Source organism: Prionailurus viverrinus, chromosome D3, assembly GCF_022837055.1.
Source record: "Prionailurus viverrinus isolate Anna chromosome D3, UM_Priviv_1.0, whole genome shotgun sequence".
Taxonomy (NCBI): Eukaryota; Metazoa; Chordata; class Mammalia; order Carnivora; family Felidae; genus Prionailurus; species Prionailurus viverrinus.
In genome coordinates this window covers 12075097-12085878 of record NC_062572.1, presented here as the reverse complement: position 1 = coordinate 12085878, position 10782 = coordinate 12075097, and the positions used below count along the sequence as shown (strand labels likewise).

General features: G+C 54.0%; 1 long non-coding RNA gene across 2 annotated transcripts; it reads right to left on the bottom strand.

Moving 5' to 3' along the window:
- Positions 1-432: 432 nt before the first annotated feature.
- Positions 433-8813, bottom strand: LOC125148826 (uncharacterized). Of its 2 annotated transcripts, none has more exons than XR_007145708.1 (4): positions 8368-8813; positions 7166-7376; positions 5805-5983; positions 433-728 (listed from the first exon to the last, which is right to left on the bottom strand). It is a non-coding gene; the product is annotated as an uncharacterized LOC125148826 (long non-coding RNA). The 2 variants fall into 2 exon arrangements; XR_007145709.1 differs by having other exon boundaries at positions 7197-7376.
- Positions 8814-10782: the final 1969 nt, after the last annotated feature.

The window sequence follows — 10782 nt, the reverse complement described above, 5'->3', positions numbered from 1 at the left end:
CAATTTGCACCTGCTTGGACCAGCCCATCTGTGCATCCCGAGGCTGGGAGAGACCCAGCGCCCCCAGAGCCACACTGGAGTTGCCCAGAATCTTTCTGAAAGGTCCTGAAACTCTTACCAGGGCTTAGGGGTTTCAGATTCCAGAGGATTCCCCAATTTAGGTCAAGAGGGATACCCATCCAGTCAGTGGGGGTGGGGTGCAGGATCTCCCAAGTGCAGCCACAGTGTCACTGGAGACTGTCAGCCAGGTAACACAGGATGAGGGAAAGGGGGTCCCTTGGAGAGCTGAGGATACCGGCCATCTTACACCTCCCGGGGGGGGGGGGCGGGGGGGGCCCAGCTTCTGTGTTCAAACTGTATTCTGTCCCTGAGTTCTGCACACAGCTCGGCGTTCCTGGGCCACGTCGTAAAAAAATTTACAAGACTATGTTAAACTGGCAGTAAAAACAATTAACTTTAATGGTACCTCGGGTGGGTGGCTGGGTGGGTCAGAGGGAGGGCCCCTGCTTCCTCCTCTCCCAACTGGGAAGCCAGAAGCCAAAGAGCGGCCTGCTGTCAGGCAAGCCTTTGGGTTCAGAGGTTCAAGGTGAAATCCCGAAGACGGCTGAGCACGGGGGGCCACCGGGGAAGAGTTCAAGTTCCACTTGATGGTGGCCAGCTGAGTAAGCTCGGAGAAGAAGCCTCTTAACCACTCTGAGACTCACTATTCGCATCTAGCAAATGGAAATCTATTAAATGGGAAAGTGTAAAAAAAAAAAAAAACATCTATTAACATGGGAATTCGTAAAAAAAAAAAAAAAAAAAATTTCCTTCTCAGGATTGTGAGGTTTGCAAACGATAGTTATTTTGTAAGCCTGGTAGGTAGATACACATTTATTAAGCATGTTTGTTTAATAAATGATGAATGTTAGTTTCTGGAGGACTCGGGCTCCCCAGGTGTAAAATGAAATGCAAAGGCCAGGCTATTGCAGAGGCTGAAGCCCCCTTGTTCAGAACCCTGATGTAGCCAGCATCACTTACATGTAGGTTTCCTGCTGAAATTGACCTCCTTGTCCAGTCAGTGACCCTGGAAGTGACCCCATGCTCAGGCAGCCCAGAGCCCCAGGCTTTGAAACTGACCTGGATTTCGGGACAACTGGCGAGGAAATGAGAGTGGCCAGGGGGTGGGGACAGGGCCCACCGGATTCAAGAGGTTAGACCGTGTGACCTGGTCCAGTCCGGAAAGGCCTAATTCTGCAGGTCCCTACGACCTGGAGACAATTAACCATCCACTGCAGGGAAACCTCCGTCTGTTTGTGTGTGGCCCTCTCGGCCAACCAGGATTTGGGAGAGATGCCCCCGCCTGGGGACTGCCCACAGGAGGAAACCACCCTTTGACCTGTCTCTCTGCCTTGGGCAGTCGGTGGGGAAATGGGAGGGGGGAATGTCCTCACGGCTCCACCCTCCTCTCCCAGGGACCCGTTCAACAGGGGAGGCTGTTCCTGCCTGAGATCCACACCCCTTGCTAGGACCTCTTCAGGCACCGTGCGGCCTCTGGGGCTGCCCGTCTCTGGGCCAGCCACCCAGAGGCACGTCACCAGACACCCTGAGCCCTGGAAGGGAGCCGCTGCCATCGGGCTGAAGGAACCCAGCCCACAGCCCAGCATGCATCCTGCCATCAACTCAGTGCCCGATCCTCTATTCTACACCCTCACCCCCAGCAGGCATTTTTCCCTGTTCATTTCAGGCAGTTAAACAAACTTTTAAGGGGCACCTGGGTGACTCAATTGGTTAAGCATCTGACTTCAGCTCGGGGCCTGATCTCATGGTTTGTGGGTTCGAGCCCCCCGTCCGGGTCTGTGCTGACGGCTCAGAGCCTGGAGCCTGTTTTGGATTCTGTGTCTCCCTCTCTCTCTGCCCCTCCCCTGCTCATGCTCTCCGCCCCCCACCCCTACCCCGTCTTTCAAAACATGAATAAAAATTTAAAACAAACAAACAAAGTTTTAAAAGCTGTTGGGGGGTGGGGGCGCCTGGGTGGCTCAGTCAGTTGAGCATCCGACTTCTGCTCGGGTCAGGATCTCACGGTTCGTGAGTTCCAGCCCCACGTGGGGCTCTGTGCTGACTGCTCGGAGCCTGGAGCCTGCTTCGGATTCTGTGTCTCCCTCTGTCTCTCTCCCCCTCCCCCATTCTTGCGTGCGCGCGCACGCGCTCTCTCTCTCTCTCTCTCTCTCTCTCTCAAAAATAAATGAGCATTAAAAAAATTTTTTTTAACAAAAAAATAATAAAAAGCTGGGATGATGATCCAGGATAAGGTGATGTGATGGCTAATTTTTTGACGGGACTAAGGGATGCCCAGGCGGTTGGGAAAACTTGATTTCTTGGTGTATCTGTGAGGGTGTTTCCAGAAGAGGTTAACATTTGGACCAGTGGACTGGCTAAATAAGATACTCCTCACCAGGGGCGCCTGGGTGGCGCAGTCGGTTAAGCGTCCGACTTCAGCCAGGTCACGATCTCGCGGTCCGGGAGTTCGAGCCCCGCGTCGGGCTCTGGGCTGATGGCTCAGAGCCTGGAGCCTGTTTCCGATTCTGTGTCTCCCTCTCTCTCTGACCCTCCCCCGTTCATGCTCTGTCTCTCTCTGTCCCAAAAATAAATAAACGTTGAAAAAAAAAAAGATACTCCTCACCAGTGTGGGTGGGCATCGTGCGATCTGTCGAGGGGCCCCCATCAAACAAAAAGGAAGAGGAAGGACAAATTTCCTCTCTGCTTGAGCTAGGATCACTGCTTCTGGTGTTCGGGCCTTGGGGCTCTGACGGGGGTTTACATCATCTGTAGACCCCCATCTGTAGACCCTCAGACTTGGACTGAATGACACCATCCGGTTTTCTGGGTCTCCGACTTGCAAATGGAGGACTCCGGGACTTCTGAGCCCCCGTAATCACATGAGCCACTTCCTATAATGAATCTCGGTGCCGTGGGGCACCTGGGTGGCTCAGTCGGTTAAGCGTCCGACTTCGGCTCAGGTCACGATCTCGCGGTATGTGAGTTCGAGCCCCGAGTCGGGCTCTGTGCTGACCGCTCAGAGCCTGGAGCCTGTTTCCGATTCTGTGTCTCCCTCTCTCTCTGACCCTCCCCCGTTCATGCTCTGTCTCTCTCTGTCTCAAAAATAAATAAATGTTAAAAAAAAAAAAAATGAATCTCGGTGCCGTGATGCAAGGAGTCGATCCCAGGCTGAAGGAAGAGGCCGTGTGGGGTTGTTCCAGTCAACTGTCCCCGCTCAGCCCAGCCTGTGAGCCACCCAGCCCCGGTTCCAGACAAGTGAATGAGCTGGCCAACTGTTCCAGTCGCTCTTGGCCATTCAGGTCTTCCAAGCTGAGGTCTCAGACATGATGGAGCAGAAGGTATCCCTTCTATACCCTATCCAAATTCCTGACCCACGGAATTTGTGAGCGTAAGAAGTGAGTGGTCTTGAGGCCACTAAGTCCGCGGTGGCTTGTCCCGGAGCATCCGATAACCACCACAGGGACCTTCACCCATCCGAGCCTCACTTTCCCCATCTGCAAAATGCGGATAAGAACGCTTTCAGGGGTGCTCCTGGAAGTGGAATGTGCTCACACAAATAGCAAATGATGAGGCACGGCCCCCCCGCACCCCCGGATTCAAGAGGCTAGACCCTGCTGTGCGGCTCACAGAGAGCTGGGCACCCCGAGATTCTCAATGCCCGGACCACCTCCTGCACCTCCCCATAGCCAGAGAAACTCGACCGACATTTCATCCAGATCTCACGTCCAAAAGGAAACCCCATGCACTGCATTGCACCCCGCCGCTATCCATTTCCCTTTGCATTCCCATCGAAGAATTAGTTTCCAGACAGCAAAGCCTGCCAACAGCAGAAATAAATCACAACTGGGAAGTACGTGAACATTATCCAAAGAGGAACAATTTAGCAGGCATTTCTCCCCCTTCCAAACCAATAACAATTCAATTATTTGGCTGTCACTGGAAATGATGAAGCACCATGTGGCATTCCTGGGTGGGAAGGCGGAAGGCTTTGGAAAAGGACGTGAAAAGCAGCCAGGAGGACACAGAATCACAAAAAGGAACAAAAGGGGGGGGGTGGCCCTCTCTGAAACTGGGAGAAGGAACAACACTGGTCATCCTCATGGTCATTGGCATAACACTTGGTTGCACGATGCTCTCACACCCGTGATGGTGTTGACCCTCTTGAGAAACAAGGATGTTGTCCGAGATGCTGTCTTCCGTCCACACGGAACAGAGAAACATTCAGGGGGCACCTGCATGGCTCAGTTGCGTGAACGTCTGACCTTGGCTCGGGTCATGCTCTCGAGGTTCGTGAGTTCGAGCCCCACATCGGGCTCACTGCCGTCAGCCCGTCAGCTCAGAGCCCGCTGCAGATCCCCAGTCCCCCTTTCTCGGTTCCCTTCCCTGCTTGTGCTCTCCTCACCCCCCCGCCCCCAAAAAAATTTTTTTAAAGGAAGCAAAGCATTCAGGTGTGACGGAAGGAGGGCCTTTAAGTGCACTGGGAAGGAAAATAAGAGTTTTTCGTAGGGGAATAACATGACCTACATTTACAGTCTCAAGATCTCCCAAAAATTGATAGGAGAGGAGCAGGAAACCACAGGGAGGCTCACAGTCTCCAAGTAGGCAACGAGGGCGGCTGTCCAGTTAGAAAGAAGCAGGTAGGTCGGAGGCAGAGTTTGAAGGACGGCTTGGCCGAATCAGGTGAGAGTTTGGGTTCCAGCACACGGAGCAGGTGAGAGATAGAAGCCAATGCCAGACAAAGAGGTCGCCAAAGGAGAGCGCTAAGAGTTTTGCTGGGGACTTCTGAAATGCCAGCTCTCGTGGAGAGGCCGGTGGGCCGTGAGATGAATTTTTAAGCCCGGAAAAGGAGATGAGGCGGGAGCTAGCAACTTGGCAAATAGCTGTCACAGAAAGTCGTAGAACCACGGCGGGGGGGGGGGGGGGGGGGGGGGGGGACATCTAATAAAAACACACTAATGAGAAGAGAACTGGAAAATGCCAATGTGGGGAGATCCAGGAGGCCGAGGGGTATCCAAAAGACACAGAGACAGATGGGGACGAAACAGGGACACGGAGGGGGGTCCCCAAGGCCACCTTGAAAGGAGCACAAGGGAATTTGGGCGGCTGTTGGAAACAGAAATCCCGATTTTGTGACAGTGACATGACCGTTTGCATCCATCAAACTCATAGAAACATACACACGAAAAAGATGAATTTTGCTGTATATAAAATTATCCCACCGGGGGCACCTGAGTGGCTCAGTCAGTTGTGTCCGACTCTTTTTTTTTTTTTTTTAATGTTTATATATTTTTGAGAGAGAGAGAGAGAGAGAGAGACAGAATGTGAGCAGGGGAGGGGCAGAGAGAGAGGGAGACACAGAATCCGAAACGGGCTCCGGGCTCTGAGCTGTCAGCACGGAGCCCGACGTGGGGCTCGAACCCATGAACTGCAAGATCATGACCTGAGCCAAAGTCAGATGGCCAGACACCCCTTGAGTGTTTGGCTCTTGATGTTGGCTCAGGTCATGATCTCACAGTATGTGTGTTTGAGCCCCGCTTTGGGCCCTTCATTGACAGCTCGCTTGGGATTCTCTCTCTCTCTCTCTCCCCCTCTCTCTCTGTCCCTCCCCCGCTCACTCACTCTCATTCTCTCTCTCTCACTCAAAATAAATAGCCATTTTTACAATTTTTCAAAAGGCAAAATTATCACTCCATTTAAACAAAAGAAGTTCATCCGAGAAAAGGTGAAGCCAAAAAGATCATCAGAAACCGTGATCCACCCCTTACCAGCTGAGCGACCTTGAGCAAGCTCATCCCTGGACCTCAGTCTCTGCATCTGTAAAACGGGCATCGTGTTCTCCAGAGCTGTTCGCGGAGATTCTGAGACGGCGTGCGTCCAGCGACTCCCAGGGCGCCTGGCTTAGGTAAGTGCCCTGCAACTCCCAATGCCTCCTTCCGGTCTGCTCCTGAAAAAACAGATTCCGTCAGGCACCCTGCAATCCGTCGAATTTGTATCCCAGTCTTAGGAATTAACAGGCTACAGAACAATCAACGAGGCCAACCACAGCCGCCGCGCAGCGTGCCTTCTGAGCGCCCGGCTCTGTGCCGACCTTGTTCCATGCGCTACCTCGTGCACCCTCCCCGTCAGGCCGTGAGGCGGGTCACTACCGCCAACCTCAAAGCCTCTATGCTCTCAGATTCCCGTGACGGCGCGTCACAAAACCAGTCTCAGCTGTCACTTCCGGTCCCCTAGGAGAGGCCACAGGTTGCCCAAGAGACGGCAAGAACTGAGGGCTAGCCTGGTCAAAGACACAGAGTCCCATCCCTTGGATGGAGCCTGGAAAAAGAAACTTCTGCTGCTGTCCCCAGTGACCTGTCGGAACTGGAGCTCATCTGGTTCTCACTCTGATGTCCCCGGCGGGACTCATCAGTCCTGCAAGAGGCAGGTGCCTAGTGGTCAAGAGCGTAGCATCTAGGGGCGCCCCGGTGGCTCAGTCGGTTAAGCGGTTAAGCGTCCGACTCCTGATTTCCGCTCAGGTCATGACCTCACGGTTTGTAAGGTCAAGCCCTCCACTGGGCTCTGCTGACAGTAGGGAGCCTGCTTGGGATTCTCTGTCTCCCTCTCCCTCTGCCCCTCCCCCACTCGCTCCCTATCTCTGTCTCAAAATAAATAAATAAACATTAAAAGAAAAAAAAAAGAGGGTGGGGCCTAGAACTGCCAGTCTGCCTGGGTTCAAAGCCCAGCTTTGCCATTTATTAGCACGCACGCACGACTCTAGGAAAGTTATAGAATGTCTCAGCGCCTCATTCTCCCCATCTGCACAATGGGGAGAGGGCCACACCTCCCTCATAGGGCTGACCTCAGGGTAAAGCTGTTCGTATTTGTAAGATGCTTAGACCCTGATAGCCACGGCTACGAGGTGAGCCTGCCTGCTTTTCCCATAAGGAGATCCTCTCTGGGACTCAGATTCCCCGGAGGAGAGGAGACGAAGGAAGGAAGAAGAAAGTGAACTTCCGTAGGGCAAGAAACACGGGTAGGATACACACCGCACACAACCCGCATAGGGCGGGTGAAGAACAGGGAGATTTGCAGCCTCAGAATTAGCCTGGGCGGGGGGGGGGGCGGCCAGAGGGACCCTGTTCCGGACCTGAGAGGGGTCTCCGCAGGTTTCTTCCCACCTGCCGTCTTTCTTGCACGTCTGTCCCGAGGGGTTCGCACAGCCAGAGGTGGGAGGTCCCCGCACCTCCGTCCTCTACCAGCGGCGCGGGACAGGCTCCAAAGGGACTCGCTCGTTTTGTAGTTCGAACTCGATTGGCTGCCGGCAATTTCATGAGGTTCAACCTCATCTCGTGCGGGAACTAAAAACAAACAAACAAAAAAAATAAGTGGGTTTGTTAGGGTCTGAAATGTGTCCAACTCCCCGAAATTCCTGCGTGGGAGCCCTGACCCCCACCCCCCACCCCAGGATGTGGCTGTATTTGGACGCAGGGTATTTAAAGAGGTGATTACGTTAGAGGGGTTCTTTAGGGCGGCCTCATCCAATCTGGCTCGTGTCCTTACAAGAAAAGAATAGGGCACATTAGGGACGCCAGGACACGTGCGCATAGGACAGCCATGTGAAGAGAAACAAGAAGGTGGCCACCTGCGAGCCAAGGAGAGAAGCCTCGGAGGAAACTGACCCTCCCAGCACCTTGACCTTGGACTTCTAGCCTCCAGAATTGTGAGCAAACAAATTTCTGTTGTTTAAGCCACTCCGTCTGTACCATTTTGTTATGACCGCCTAAGCTGACTCATACATTTTTTTAAGTTTATTTCTTTATCTTGAAAGAGACAGAGAGAGAGGGGCGCCTGGGTGGCGCAGTCGGTTAAGCGTCCGACTTCAGCCAGGTCACGATCTCGCGGTCCGGGAGTTCGAGCCCCGCGTCAGGCTCTGGGCTGACGGCTCAGAGCCTGGAGCCTGTTTCCGATTCTGTGTCTCCCTCTCTCTCTGCCCCTCTCCCGTTCATGCTCTGTCTCTCTCTGTCCCAAAAATAAATAAACGTTGAAAAAAAAAATTTTATGTTTTTTTTTAAATTTTTTTTTTCAACATTTATTTATTTTTGGGACAGAGAGAGACAGAGCATGAACGGGGGAGGGGCAGAGAGAGAGGGGGGCAGAGGATCCAAAGTGGCTTCTGCACTGACAGCAGAGAGCCTGATGCGGGGCTGGAATTCACGAGCCAGGCCAAATGACCTCCTAAGACCTCCTGTTCCTCGTGGTCCCTCTGGCCTCCCGGTCCCTTCGCAATCCCACGCAGCCATGTGGAATATTGGCCCATCTCACATAGGGGAGACACTAGCCGGGACTCACCTCCAGTCACACGGAGCGTAGGGAACGTGGCTTGGTGTCCGTGCCCGTCTTGTCACGGGCAAGTTCAAACCCAGAGAGCAGCTTCGCAACCTCCCGTGGTCTTGCTTTCCTTCACCTAGCGCATCGTCGGTCGCCAGGAAACGGTTTGCCCCAGCCCGCCAGAGCCTCGGGTTTCCCTCCTGCCTTTACCGTTTCCCTGGTGGCTGGCCTTGGGCAAGTTAAATGTCTGAACCTCTGTGTCCTGATCAGGACGGAAGGCCCAGAATACCCACCTCTCAGAGCTCCAGGGAAGTTAGAAGCTGAAAATTGCAAGAGCCTATCACAGGCCGTGACACGTGGAAAGCATTCGATGAATTATGAATTCTGCTATTTCCTCATTTTACTTTTATTCTACTATTGAAAAAAAAATTTTTAATGTTTATTTATTTTTGAGAGAGAGAGAGAGACAGAGCGTGAGCGGGGGAGGGGCAGAGAGAGAGGGAGACGCAGAATCCGAAGCCGGCTCCGAGCCGTCAGCACAGAGCCCGACGCGGGGCTCGAACCCACGAACTGCGAGACCACGACCTGAGCCAGAGTTGGACTCTCAACCGACTGAGCCACCCGGGCGCCCCCAATAAACACTACCTTTAAAATGAGACTCCTGATAAAAAGGGGCTGGAGACTGCCCCGGAGACATACACCCTCCAAATTCCTCTCCAAGTGCGACAGCCACACACTTGAGCCTATCGGGGCGCTGACAGGTGGAGAGAGTGTTTCGGGGAGGATTTGGTGGGCCCGCCACCGTTCCAAGAAATTCCCGGTGCACCTACGGAAATGCACCCAAGAGGCGCCCTTCTCTGCAGAAAACAGTCTCAAGGTCACTGGTTGTGTCCCTGATGGCAGGCTCGAAAGGGACGGGGGATGGGGCCAAGTCTATGCCTGCATCACGCACATCTGTGCTCGACCTTCAATGCTCTGCCCGCTCCCCAGACACCCAGCCGCTGAAGATTCATCACCAGGCTCTTGCCCTCCTGGCTGATCGGACTCAGCTGATGGAAGGCACTGGCTACGGACAGGAGGGAGGGCGGATTGAAAGATCATGTCAGGGTATCTAGTCCCTACTCCTCCCCAAACATCACCCTCCACGACAGTGGTTCGTGCGGACAGCCGGTCTGCGTGGTTCCAACCCTCTCTGGCTCTGTGCACCTCCCCCACCCCCCACCCCCAGCCCCTGCAGCCCTGAGGGGGATAACGGCTCCCACGGTTGCTGGCCCCAGACAACTCCAGTGTCCCTTGCTGGGTCCCTTAACCCTACTCGCCCCCTTGTAAGTAGCCCTTACAGTTAACTCTTCCCGGTCGAATAGTCAGACGCAACTATTTCCTGCCAAGAGATTCCCTGATCTAAAGCCCGAGGTGGAACCCGAAAGAAAAGATCCTGGTTTCTCATTCCCTCTCTCCCAAACCAGTTTCGGGCCAAGGCGAGGGAGAAGAAGTCGAAGATTTCGCACGGCCTCAGAGGCCACCTCTCTCTCTTCACGCAAGCTCGGACCACTGGACAGAGTGTATTGTCTACCCAGAGACACCTTGGTTCAAATCCTGGCTCTGTCACAGCCTGGCTGCGAAGGCTTGGCCCAACTGCTCGACCTTCCCGAGCCTCAATGTGCCCATCTGTACAATGGGGTCTGTACCTCACAGGATTGTTGAGGGGGCAGGACGACGAGACGGAAAGCGATCACATGGGACCTCGAACCATAGTAGAGGCTCCGTCAACTCTTGTGGATCTCACGTCCCACTTCCGTTCCCTAAATTCTGCCCTTGACTCAGTGAGGAAGAAGGCCAGGGGAAAATGTAACAATCGCCACACCAACACGTGAGCATCGCTTCGTGATTCCCAAAGAACTTCCACGGCTCTCGGTTCCCTCCTTCCGGCCAGTGGAAATTCTTACAGGGGAAAGGGCATGGCTTTCGAATGTCCCCCGCCAACGGGACCTGGAGAAGGAGCCATCAACACATGGACCCAACGGGGAGACAAATCAGGGTTTCTAGAAACAAGAAAACCCCAGTTTTCCACCACATCCGTTTCTGACCCCCCTGCAGCCAACAGCCCTGAACGGAATGGCTTCTCGATACTATAAATTCAACCTGAGGCTCGCGACGGGCCCCTGAAGGTCACGAAGCCTTCCTCGCGGTGTCTCCTGTGGGCCACGTGACCAACTTCCACTTCTGGTCTACCCGAAAGCCACTCTCATCGTCACATCTCCATGACTCGGCGGGAGGTTAAATTTCCAAACGGGCTCTTGAGTCAGGGGCCATAGAGGCCTCTGTACCCGGCTCTCTTTGTTTGCAGCTCAGGGAACCCTGGCCCAGAGAGGCTGGGGGACTTTCCCCAGATCACACAGGAAGAAGAGAGACTGAACCCAGACCCCATGCCTAACC